This window comes from Maylandia zebra, unplaced genomic scaffold, assembly GCF_041146795.1.
Source record: "Maylandia zebra isolate NMK-2024a unplaced genomic scaffold, Mzebra_GT3a scaffold03, whole genome shotgun sequence".
NCBI classification, from domain to species: domain Eukaryota; kingdom Metazoa; phylum Chordata; class Actinopteri; order Cichliformes; family Cichlidae; genus Maylandia; species Maylandia zebra.
Window position 1 is genome coordinate 2,088,310 of NW_027490033.1, and position 13,773 is coordinate 2,102,082.

At 40.8% G+C, this 13,773-nt stretch overlaps 1 protein-coding gene and 1 long non-coding RNA gene across 4 annotated transcripts in view; one reads left to right on the forward strand and one right to left on the reverse strand.

Moving 5' to 3' along the window:
- The window catches only part of LOC112432436 (protein NLRC3), a 3,307,575-nt gene that overhangs the window by 2,014,443 nt on the left and 1,279,359 nt on the right, over positions 1-13,773 (reverse strand). The gene's annotated exons all lie outside the window — the stretch shown is intronic.
- On the forward strand, positions 1,288-6,388 carry LOC143415772 (uncharacterized). 3 transcript variants are annotated; one of them, XR_013096215.1, is made up of 4 exons: positions 1,288-1,484; positions 2,498-2,585; positions 3,800-5,529; positions 5,767-6,388. It is a non-coding gene; the product is annotated as an uncharacterized LOC143415772 (long non-coding RNA). The 3 variants fall into 3 exon arrangements; XR_013096214.1 differs by having other exon boundaries at positions 3,800-4,504; positions 4,925-6,388; XR_013096213.1 differs by having other exon boundaries at positions 3,800-6,388.

Below are 13,773 nucleotides of genomic sequence, written 5' to 3' on the forward strand. Positions count from 1 at the left end.
GATGCAAGTGAGTTTATTCATCACATGGTGATACAAACAGAAATGGCAAAGGTGAGCATGGAAACTAAGCAAAAACCTAAAAACTAATAGTACACGAATATGAAGAAGTACACGAAGGGAAGACGAAAACACGGAACACAAGGGGTGGGAGCAAAGCACCACAACACATCACTATATAGTAGTGATGGGTCCAGCAACACTGATGCACCGACGCTTGTATCAAGCTCACAGAGCGAAACCTGTATCGGTGCGTGTGTCGCTTTAAGAAAAAGTCACGTGATCGATACAGCTGCTGTATCGCTCATTACCAACGCGCTAAACTGTGTTTAAAAGGTACCGCATCTGCATCTGTCAATGGGATGAGTCGCCACCAAAAAACCCCCCAAAAAACCAAAATTACTCTCGCAAAGATAAAAAAAAAACAAAAAAAAAACATCTCTCCATAACAAAATTGAGCTTGAAAGAAAAAAAAATGTTTCTGCTTTGTGGGATCATTTTGATCTTTTAACTGCAAATAAGGGAATAGTTTGTCTGTCTTTGTTTCAGTGTAATCTATCAGAATAGGAAAAACAGCAATGTGACTTGCAGTGTAAATTATTTATTTTCTATTCTGCTGAGCTTTGTTACACAATCAAAAGCACCTCCTCAGTGTTCAGGCATTACAGAACCAAACATGAAAATGAGGAGACAAACACACCGAGAATGAACACAGGTCGGCCTATATTGACACTGAACTGCTTTATCATCATTTTTTAATTAACATGCGTTTTATTATTTTGAAATCAAGCACCTAGGAAGTCTGTTCTGGACCATGCAGTCCTGAGTTTTATTATAACGGACTGCCAACCCCTTAGTATTGTGGAGAGTGTCGGAGAGAAACATTCCAAGATCAGAGGATCCTTTAACGTACTGGGGGAACAGGAAGACATCTTATCTGAACCTTTTCCACCTGGCTTTACAGTTTTTGTGTACCCCAGCTTCATCTGTGCCTCTGAATTTTCCAAAGCTGGGGAAATGCACCTTAGAACACACATGCATCAACACTACAATGAGCGGGCGGAGGGAGGTTTTGGAGTCTTCTCACACCCCCGTTCTCTGCGACAGGCACGTGCAGAGGGGGGGGGGGGGCTAGAGGGGCTTGAGCACCCGCCCCTTTCCTGATGGGTGCCCAAGGTGCCCTTTTGTTGAGGCAACTTTTTAAAAAAAAAAAAAGTATTATTTTTTTTTAATGTGTGCGTGCGTGCGGAGTCCTGTCTGTGCCCTTCAACAATAATATTTAACTATTAATCACAGTTTTGCTAAATAAAAGGATCTGGCTTGCATCAGTCACATGATCACATTTAACCAATGATCGCCCTCGACGGCAGAACGCGCTGGTTACGAGCCGGGAACGAGCTCACAAAGAGCACGCGCATTTTTTGCGGTCCGGAGCTGTAAGAGAAACACAAGTTAACTCAGAGACACAGACTGATGCGACAAACCCAGTAAGTAGCTGTACAGCGTACACTGTAGTGTGTAGCACACAGGAGTATTGGCTTATTACGTACACGTTGGTAAGTTGTCTTGTGGCAATTTGACGAACTGAAACAAACGAGCGTGCTGTGTGTGCAACAGCGTGACAAACATTACCTGTCCTTTTATTAACTGCACATGTAGTGCTGGTCATAGCTGCTGGCTACCTGTGTAAGGCTGTCATGGGTCTGTAGCTCTGTCACCGTTTTAGGGAACATATTTAGTTTTAAAGTAAGTTACAGAGCATTTCCTGCCCTTCTGGGGGGATTATATTTCACTAAAAAACGATCTAATATACATGTCCACATAATTATGCATTATTATAATTATAATATATTAAAAAACACACTGTATTTTAAAGAACATACATTAAGATGCAGATTATATTAGATTTATATTTTAAATAAGACAAAATTTGGATTTTACAGCAGTAACATTATTGTATCTCTATACATGTAATAAGCTTTGCCCCTGCACAGAGTGGATAGTGAAACAAATGGAATCATCATAAATACATTATTTCATATTTATTACTTCCCCCTCCTCATTGCTTTATTATTGTAGCTCTAGTAATAAATAATAATGTAAGGATTCTGGATCAGCACCATGATGCCCATAGTATATACAGTATTCTGAAGAAGGTCTAAAATGTCAGTGTGTTGCACCAAAATATTTAAGTAATTATCAGTTTTAGTTCTTAGAGTGTACCTCAAAGCACACTGTGTTCTGTTGATCTTATGTGCTGCACAATAATGTTTAATATTTAGTATTTACTGTTATATTACTATATATCATTGTGATGTTGTTTATTGTATTGCTCTCGTTTTCTTCTGCTTGTTTTCTTTTTTCTTTCTCAACAGGTGATCCAGGTGATTGATGTATGTGTGTGTGTGTATATATATATATATATATATATATATATATTTTTTTTTTTGTCTGCTTATTTAGTTGGTTTTTGTTTTTTTGCCCTTTATCCCTGTCCCAGGACACAGCTGGGAGTGATTGACAAGATGAGACAGAGGAAACGCAAACTAAACACACTGACATGAGACACGGACCTTCACCACAAAGCAGTAAATACATAGACTGAGGCTACGTCCACACGTACACGGGTATTTTTGAGAACGGAGATTTTCCGTTTTTGTTTTCAAAAATAATCCCGTCCACACGTAAAGGCAGAAATGAAGGAAAACACTGCTAGGAACATGCCAAAGCAACAGGTGGAGATATATTCCTAACCGTGCAGAAATGCTGGCCAATCAGAAGTCTAGAAGCCTCGGTGGGAAAAAGTAAACAAAGCTGGGGCATAGAAGGAGAACCAAGTCGTATGTGTGGAGGGACAGTAACTGTGTGTATATGTAATCATTTAAACACTGCAGAAAGTACAATTAACACTAATAGTATAATAATAGTACCTGAATTGTACGGAGCCCCTCTGATGACATGGTCCAAAAATAAATAAATTGTGGCCACAAAATACCCTCGAAATACTATTTTCGAGAGCACGAAATGGGTATAACGTGGCAACGAATTACGCATTTGTGGCAACATCATATTGATACAATTCCTGGACAGCTGCGTAGAGACACAAGCATGAGAGTAGGCTAAACCTATACACCGTGGACAGAGACGGTATGAGTGAGTTTTATTTTAGGCTGGGAATGAGCTACAATGCATTTTGAAAAGCCTGCAATGCAAGGAACCATTATTACGGAGAGACATTTAAACAGGATACTGAGAGCCCAGTTGCTTTACAGGGCCTGGACGCCGGGATAGATTTTATTGTCAACCAACTGCAAGGGCCTGGGAAGGATCACGGTTATTGGTCAAGTGTTTCGTGCCCACAAATTAGCATTTCGTGCGCACGAAGTAGTATTTTGTGGCCACAATTGATTTATTTTTTGGACCATGTCATCAGAGGGGCTCCGAAGAATTGGGATACAGCCTCTGAGATAGGAAGTGTGCGACCGTGAACTCGACTCTCTTTATGACACATACACACACAGACACACACACAGACACTTGTTTTCAGATTTTAGTGAGGACACCAAAAAGCCTCAAAAATATCCTCAAACTCGTGAGGACGGCCATTTTGTGGGACTCTATTAGCCCACATAGTAGCATACCAACTCTTTGTCCTCACAAACATGTCTAAACAGGTACACACACACACACACAAACAGGTTTGTCAGGTTCCTCGGCTCGTTCTCTGCGTTCAGTCCATTGAAGGTGATTATTGAGCCAATCACAGCTACAGAGCTCACTGTGACTCTTCTTCTCTCTACAGTCACACAAACAAACACACTCAGAGACTCTGACAGCAAAACTACAACAATGTGGTGTTAACACTCACCCTGCCTCAGCTCCACCGTCCTCCTGCTGCTCTGACGGAGGCTCAGCTGTTTCTCTTCCTGTTCCCACCTGCTCGGGTGGCTCCTCCCCTCTGCAGTTACAGGAAATCAGGTGTGTGTGTCTCTTGTTGAGACTGGTTCTTCCTGCTCTCTATCATCACATTGGGTGTTTCCAAATTCAGGGAGAGGATGCTTCGAATGCCACATTTGTAGGAAATTGTATCACATGGACGCGACGAAGGCTGTTCAAATTTGAAGTCTTCCAAATGCGTCCTTCATTTCCCTGAATTTGAAGGATGGGTCAGGTGTGTCCTTTGTGGCCCAACATATCCCAGGATTCATTGCGGGCCATACAGGAGATATTTTTCTGATAATGATAGTGATCGAAGTGGGAGTTAATGCAGGAGACGAACACTTTCAAATGTAAGTATATGAAAATCTGGTGGTGCAAAAGTTTTTATAGCGGGTGTGTTGTTAGGCTCTGGGCATCTGCATAGACATGTTCTTTTTTTGAGAATGTGAGGACAAACTTGAAAGAGAGACACTGTGAGAGTGCACACATCCACACTGCTGCTGCATCTGTGCTCACCACGATGGCCTCCTTCAGAGAGATGGAGGACTCACTCTGTCTTCTGGCTGATGTAAGTGTTCAGCTTTGAACAGCTGTCGTTCCAGCTGCTTTTAACTTTGTAGTTTCACATTTGTACAGACTTTATATTTTTTATAGACGTGTCATAAACCAGTCCTTAAATCATTTTCATTATCACAGATACAGTCTACACTCTGCATCATGAGCTGGTCAATATCGCAAAAGTTGTAATTCGTTTCATGTTTCATGTAAACTGCTCTGAGGTCACAGTGACACCAGCAGATGTAGTTACAGCCTCTCTGTCCCCACCATCCCGGCCCACGTAGACCGCAAAGGCCGGGTCCTCCGAAGGATGCAGCCGACGAATTGGAACACAGCTCATGTCTGACAGCAGTTTGAAGAGGAAATGGATTCTGTTCTGTTCTTCACTCATCACCTACCTGACAGCTGACACCTCACACCTGTTTCTCAGCTGCAGGTCAGACAGAAGGACACACAGAGGATGGAGGGAAGGAGGATGGATCTGCTAGTCTGAAAGTTGGTATGTCAGTTTCTGGTCAAGTTTTTGTTCAACAGGAAACATAAACAGAAGCAGGATTCATACCAGCCTCCACTTGAACAGCAGCCTGCTTAAACTGTCTGCGTGTCTCTAGCTGATCTCTGTCTCCTGCTGATGTCACAACGTCTCCGTTTTATTTGAACACTGGAGGTGAAGATGGCAGATTGTTGGCTAAAATGGATGTCTGTGGCATCCTGCATTTAATGTTCAGCATCTTTGTGAAAAACCCTTTAAAAGTTGTTTAACATGTCCAAAAATCCAAAACTGTTACAGATTACAAAGATGTTGTTTCTATGAGCTCAGGCTGTACTTGCTAGTTCACATTTCGGTAGTAATGTTGATGATGAGGATCATTATTTGTCATTGCTTTAGTTTTTATTCCACTGTTTCAAGGACATGCACTTAGTAGGGACAGCGGACTGGACAGGTCTTCAGTCTGTCTCGCTCTAAGACAGCTGGGTTAGGCTCCAGCGCCCCCGCGACCCTGAAAAGGATCAGCAGAAGTGGATGGATGGAGGGTCAGTTTGTCAACATTAGAAAAACAAACATACTACCTGCCTTAAATGTGAAATGGACGGGCTTTATGTTTGCTCGTTGTTTGCTAAAGAGACTTTTCTGCAGCATTTCTCTCCCGACTTCTTTGTAGCACCTTTCACTGTCACACATTTGATCTTTACAGCAGGGCTGTGCCATATCATATACCATACTATAGAATTTTGACATAGTAGCTATATAATGTTACTCCTACTTTATAGATCTCCATCACCCGATCCTCCGAAAACCTCTTGGAGTTGGCAGCACTCGACTGAGCCATTTTGTGCAGAAGAAGATTAAAATGATGCTTTAAACTCCAGATGTTATCTGAGCTCAGATCCTAAAGCCAGACCTCTGCATCTTCATTCTTGTGGAAAAGCAGAGCAGATGTTGTTTTCAGGAGGATGCTGCTATAATGGCTTTAGTTCCTTGCAGGTAATTATGACGACAGCGGAAGCAGCAGGAACAACAAACAGCCCAAACTAACAGACAAACTATTAATGAAAGTCCAACCCAATCTCCTCCATCCCCGTATCCTCCACTATTTGCATCTTCATCTGTGAAACCTGCAGAGCAGAAACAGTGTGTGGACAAAGTTAGCCGGTATGCAGACATGTTTGCTTTTGTTACAGGAGTTTGAAACACATCTGCAGCTCATTCAGAGGCTTTGGGGCCGTACACACTTCATTTTAAATCAGTACAGCCGATCTCACAGCTGCTGGATGTTTCTTTGAATCATAAGAACATTAAGACAAACAAGATGATCATGAAAATCATATTAATGATTGATTTGGCCTACGTTTGATGCTGAACTGCAGTAGCTCCTGACATTGTGCTTTTATTTCGTCTGGGTTAGTTTGCAGCACTGCTGCACAGTTTACATTAAAGTGCACTTTTGCAGAGCAGACGACCCCCTGCACGACTGATGGGGTGAACCAAGGCCCTGCATCAGACAAAGAAGCATTATTTCAACTGTGAGTCATGCAAAGCAGCTCTAGTAGAGTCCTGTAAATGAACAGACTGGATCCCTGTAACGTACCACCTCAGTGACCAGTGGAAACATTCAAATGTTCAGGTAGTCATCCTAACTGACTTGGGGTTTCTGCCAGTGTGTTACAAGTGAAGCAGCTTGCCTGGTCTACACACTGGGACTCGTTTCTTTAAATCACCATTAATACAGTTTCAGCTGCTGACACATTCACTAGTGGGTAGTAATTAAAGCATGCTGCACCACTCATGAGTGCTATCATTCAGCACTCTCATTCATTTGTCTTAAAGCTGGTAATTAAACTCCCTGATGCCTCACTCTGTCTCACTCTTTTCTGTGTGTGAGAGAAAGAAGATGCAGCTGTGTTTCTAACAGCTGCTCTGGAGGAAGCCCTGCAACTCTAGAATCTCACCTGAGTCTGTGACTGTGAGCTTGATGGAGTGCCTGAACTCCTTGATGACTCTCTCACCACAGATGCTGTGGTTGGTTGGTTCACTCACTATGTATTAACAGACCTCTCTGCATTGAATCATATCTGTTATTAATCTCTGTCTCGCTTCCACAGCATGTCTTCATCCTGTCTTCCTTCTCTCACCCCAACCGGTCAGCAGATGGCCCCGCCCCTCCCTGAGCCTGGTTCTGCTGGAGGTTTACGTTGAAACCAAGCACACCATTGTTTTTCTTGTGACATTACCAATAAGTTTGATGTGTCACATGGCCCTCTTCCTATTGAAAAAACAAAAGTTGTATCCAAGATGGCCGACTTCTAAATGGCCACCATGGTCACCACCCATCTTGAGGAGTTTGCCCCTCACATATACTAATGTGCCACAAACAGGACTTTAATATCACCAACCATTCCCATGTTATTACGGTGTATCCATATAAATGGCCTACCCTGTACTTACATTATAACCAATCCGCTCCTTTATCCTCACTTAAAATATTTTTACTGAACTATTGTAATATTTGCTGCCATTGCTGCTGTCTTCTTGGCCAACTTACTCTTACAAAAGACATGTTTAATGTTAATGAGATTTTTTTTTAAACTAAATAAATAAAGGTTATATAAAAGTCGCTGCCAAAAACTGATCGCGGCTTCTACCTTGTTACACGAATGTTGTTTGTGGCTCAAGATGACTTTATGTCATCCATGAGGGAAGCATTTGACATATGTTTCACATATTATAGCCCAACAAGTTACTTATAGCAGTTTAAATACGAGCAATCACTTTTTGGCAAATACCAGAAATCAGTTTTTGGCAGACAATCACTTTTTGGCACAACACCGGTGTCTAGCAGGTTTTATATTTTAGAAAGTTTAAAGCTCAGCTTAATAGAAGTAGTGTGGTCGTGAGTTTTGCATAAACAAATTTGTGCAAACCTCAATGAAGTGAAGCAACATTATAAAGAAGAGTGAGCCTAAATGACTCCCCAATGATGTGAGAGACTGATAGTCATACAGAAAACAATGACTTTGAGCTGTTGCTGCTAAACGTGCTTCTACAAGCAACTGAATCTTGGAGTGTACTTTGGTTTGTCTGCTCATAAATTGGTGGTTCATGATGATAAATGAACTTCTGAACTGGTTTAACATCAGTGCAGTGGCTGGTCCATTCCTTGATGTATATGTCAACGTTCAAAATGAGCCATTTAAATCAGCTGTGTTGGATCAAGGACACATCTAAACCCTGCAGGACAGCGGCCCCGAGGCCTGGAGTTCCCACCCTCAGTGCAGTGGAAATAGTCTCGTGCCAGTCTTGGTGCTGCCTTTGAGTCTATATTGCCGAACACTGTGCGCACACATTTTTTTCCTTCCTAAACAAACACACATTTGTAAAGGAAAATTTAAATTGAACTCACAGTTGGCGGTTAATCGTTATATAGTTTAGATGTACACCGAGAGACGCATTTAGTGGGACTTTTACACCGCCACAGATTTTCTTCTTCTTTTTTGTTACATTATTGACATATACTAGATATTTTAACCTAAGCAGCAACAATCATGTCTCTGGTACAGGCACTTTCCACCATGCAGGTTAAGCTAAAATGTGACTTGAAACAAATTCTGGGTTTCCGTTCCATAAAGGTTCATTTCATCTGGTAAGTCAGCCCCTGAGGTAACAGTCTATGTGAACATAACATACTCACTGACTCACACTCAACTTGACTGATAGTGATTTCCTGAATTAGGCAAAGCGCACAGAGGAAATTCATTTGCATATGTTTGTTTTCACAATCACTGAAATCCAAGTTAGGCATGTTTCCCTTTGTTGTTGTTGTTCTTGACACGAGTGCTTCAGTTATTTTCTCATCAGTATGTTAGGACAGAAAGGATTCTGTTGTGGATTTATGATCATCTCACGTGTGTCCATCTTTCAAACTCTTAGATTGTGTAGACATTAATGCAGCTGTCAGACTGTAGGCCAGTTTCTTTGCACTGTAAGCATTGATTGGATGCTACTGTAGCAATCAGTGCTTACACAAAACGTCCCTGCGTAAACCCTCAGACACACAACAAACAGATCAATAGTATCTGAAATTCAGAGTACGGATCTTTTTACACATTTCTCACAGAAAATCACCTAAATCGCTTTCGTGTGAGATGCATATCATGTTTGCCTCATAAAGACTTGCCCTGTATGTATTTATTTCTTTTGACTTTCACGTGGAATTGTCACCTAATATAACAGGTCCATCAGTAAATGGTGTCTATCTTCAGTTTCTGTCTCCTAGACTTTGTCCCTGTCAGGTTACAGCTGAATAGATAGTCATATCATGCAGAGACTGCATCATACTATAATGCTCGTATGATCGCGTTTGTCATAAGTGGACTGGTCTTGTTGAAACGTTGCATAAACCTTGCCCAGTAAACTGTGAGTGCTAACATTTCTATGGCATATGCAAATACTTTAGACAAATCCCACAGTTGTCTATATTTGTATATTTGACAGTTTAATGAAGCATTTAGAAATCAAAGGTCAGATTAAAATGCTGTATCACAATAGAATGTGATATCACACAATACAATATTTTTAATATCACACACAGCATGAAAGTTTGCTAGTGTATATTATAAAAATATTACAGTATGTTGGTATAACTTTATCCCCTCCTAGTTTTTAAGATACAAATTTTGGCCCACACTGATTTGTGATCATATTCCTCTGTCCACTAAATGAAGATGGAGGCTCTGCTCTTTATTTCTGTGTTTCTCTGGAGAATCCTGGTAACATGATGGCTTTCTGTCTCTAAACACACACGAGCTTAACTCCGAATGAACATGATCAGAGTTCATTGAACCAACTCTGATCAGTCTTTTCTAAGGGTTTCAAGCCTTTCTTGTTCGAGCCTCTCTTTGTTGTTGCTACAGTTATGTGTAATTATTAATAGTATTGCAGATGTTAGCCTCTGCCTGCAGTGTTGATGTGGGTAAAGGCTTTAACCATGGATTAGCAGCAGGTCCCAGCTTGTAAATTGTGGAGCATTAATGCCCACTCCAGCTCCTATAACCAAATATAAACAGTTGGGATGAGAGTTAGCTCAAGCCACTACAACAGCCAGCAAGAATGATCTGTTCATGCTAGCATTAACAGTGCCTATACACATAGCGACACACGGGGGAGGGGCCTAACTAATAACCAAGATGACTACAGGCTTGGAGGTGCTAAAAGTCAGATATACCAGGAGCAGTTTGGTCTTTAGAACAAATTTTGTGTAATTATAACAATATGTAATTTAGGACCTGGTTACATATGATGCTGCTGATTTTTTAAATCTAATTTTTACGTTGCATTAATTTCTTTTTGTCAGACAGGGAATCAAACAAGTTCTGTTTTCTCGAATGAATCCCACTGTTATTTGTTTGTCCTACCAACAGGGATGTTTACATGGTATTCATGACTGCTGCACCTGATGACTTTCACAGCTTGAGGACTGCAAACATTTCCCAACAAGACATGAGTGGTGGGGTGATCGTTGGTATTCCTGATCAGGTGAGGATCTGTTCCCATCAAACCACCAAAACCAGTTGTTCAGGATGTTTACAGGATGAAGAATCCCCAGTTATTCTTTGTGGTTGGAATGTGCCTACATATGGCTGTGTGGGATTCTGGCTTACTTTAGGGTCAGAGCAGTTGGCATGTGGAGCAAATACTGACACAGTCAGAGTGGGCAAACCAGCAATAGGCTTGTTGTCATACCTGGAAGTCTGAAAGCTCCCGATGCTGGATGGTCTTTCTAGTTTTTAATGACAGGTCGTCTAACAAAGCTTCCATGAGGTGCTATAATGGAGACTGTCCTTTTCAACGAGTTTCTCATGTCTTATCCTACTTTTTTCTTTTTTTTAATTAACAGGAGTGAGAATTTGAAATCCTCTATATTGACATGATTACATTTCTTCTATTAAATGAGAAGTACATTTTGAACACAGTATAGTGAACACAATATCCAAGAAGCTAAATCTGGTGAAATGGTTTCTTTAGCTGTCAGCTTGAAAGGCTGATTGGGGTATTTTTGTCACCTTGCATGCGGGTGGCATGGACACCCGACTTTTGTGTGCATTTATCAAAAAGCTTGGATGATTTTGAAGATCAGTGGCATTCAACTCATGATCAGCGTTCAAGTTTTCTTAAAATCTTGTAACATGATAACTAGAAAGAAGACAGCTAGGATTTTCAAACTGATCCATAGATGGATCTACTATGAAGCTGAGGGACAGCACTGCTTAAAAGATCCTTTTTAAATGACTCCAGCTGTCTGATTTAATGAGACCACGTGTGCTCAAGTTTCCTGCTCTGACTCGGCCTCAGAATGTCTAGAGGCAGAAATCAAGCACACTCAAAGGAAATAAGCGTATTAGTGGGCATGTGCTCAGCACGCAGAGTGGGAGTGACTAAAGGTGCCACTGCAGAGCATCGCAGTTGTTTCGTGTGATTAAGTTGTGTGTTTATGAACCTGTGAGTGTTAGTCCTTTTGGCAGGATGACTCGCATGAAGCTGTTATAATTGTTTGTGCATGTTAAAGTTATGCCTCAGTTCTTTGATACCATGTTGGTAGGATTATTTGGCACTAAGTTAATAGCAGTGGCTGTAATCTCCCGCAGTCATTACATCCAGATTACAAATAAAGGACTTTTCTATTGTTTAGTTTAACTGTGGCTAGCTTGCCATGTCCGTGCCTTATGATTGGCAATTTGTATGACGTGCTATTTAGGCAATATATGATCTATAGTGACCCCTTGTGGATATTGTGAGATATTGCTGTGTTGAGTACATTATGTTTTCAATTGTTTTTCTAGTTATTTGTGACTCTACTAATGATAACATTGCCTGTTTCTGTTTCCAGAAAACCATTGCTCATAGTCCCACATACTATACAATGATAAGTTCAAGTATGGCTGTACCTAATTTGGATTAAGCCTGGCAAGCACTTTGATGTAAACATTTCTTCTGTGGGACTTAAAGACAGTTAACCCAACTCCTGGACTGCTGCAGTCTTCCTGACAGAAAGCTTAGGCCAGGCTTGTATGCCCAGTATATATATTCTATAACGTGTGTAACTACTTCGTTTAGTTGTTTTTGTTTGGATTTAGTTTAGTTGTTTTTCTTTTCAGTGTATTTCAGTGTCAGTAATTTGTGTAGTGCTCACTCACATTTTCAACTGGAAAAGACCTGCAATAGAAACGTATTTAGGAGCAAACAAGTGAATGAAAAGTTTGACATCATTAAGGCCAAACAGCACCTAGTTTTCAACAAAAACACATAACATAAGAGCAGCAGTGACGATGCAGCTGACACAGATGAACCCATTTAAACTGGTCCCAGTGTTTTTAGCCTAACTTGAGTCTTGAACCATTGGGGCAAATGAGAAATTCCAGCAGTTCTTGAAAGCAGCAACTCTGTGCTTTTTTTGTGATGTTAGGGACATTATGGTAACTCGAGGCAGAACACCATCCAAATCTTGGTAAATAACACATGAAAGAACAAAAGAAACAAACATGGTAAAAAGAAGCCAAACGTGTGATAACATTGTTCCATCACGCTCACTCACTATTCTCTCAACCTTTGCCTTCACGGGGCTGCTGCAACAATGTACCTGGGATTACCGTAATGATGCAAATATTAATGAAAAGTGCAGAGTTGCTGCTCTCAGGAATCATTGGACTTCTTTTAATTGAGGAAATGGATCAGGAGTTACGGTAGTTACAGATGTTTAATACAACCCTAGAAAAGAGCTTTCTGTAGTGCTGTGTGATACGGAAAGATTTTTTATGTCTCCGATACAAGTAAATACAGGGCTGATATGATCTCTACTTTTTAATGTGGATGATGCATCATCAAAATGCCAAATTGTTTACATTTTCATGACCTTTACGTTGTTTTTTAGGGGGCTTCATCCTAATGATTATTAATGAGTTAAAACCGAGGACAGAAATAATAAAAGGATTTAGTTTGTAGCCCATAGTTTAAAAACAGTAATCACACATTATCCCTTTCTTTAACAGCAACACAAAAGGATCATTATATTCCATTAAATCTGAGCCATATTATATTCAGTATATTTATTTTAATTTCAGTAAATGTTTTTATTTAAATGACATGTTTCAGTGAGATAAATGTGTTATTTCAAGGTCGTTGCATCATTTTTACTTTTTGAGTTGGCTAAAATAAGAATTAGCCAGTTGCACTTTAAAGTAATATAACCAACATATCGCCACAGTTATCTACCTGGATATTCTTCAGAGCATGCTTTCTTGCATGTGACAACAAGAGACCTCTTGGTTGTCTGGTGGAGCATTTAGCGCCTCGCTACATGTTTCCAAATCGGCATTTCTTCTCAGTGAAAGCTGTCCTAGAGAAGTAAAGCAAGTTTGTAAGTTTCTCTCTCAGTGTTTGTAACGCATTCCCACGTTAAGCTTAACAACCGATATATGGAGCGACTGCCGCGCCTCCTCTCCCCCTCCCTCTCCTGCTGCTACTTCAATCATGAAACTAATCAATGATCAGCTGATCGCAAGTTCCGTCTCTCTTGTTTGTTTCCCACTTTGCGCCAGAAAGAGGAAACCAGCAGATAAACCACAGCAGCACGTTTAAGCTTGATAAGCTGTTGTTAGAATTTATTTAATATTACTTTAATGCCTAATGCTATAAGTAGCTGACAGCTGGTAACTGTGCAGGGGCGGGTCTAGCACGGTTTTGCTAGGGGGCCAGCTGGGGCATTAACAGGGAAAAGGGGGGCA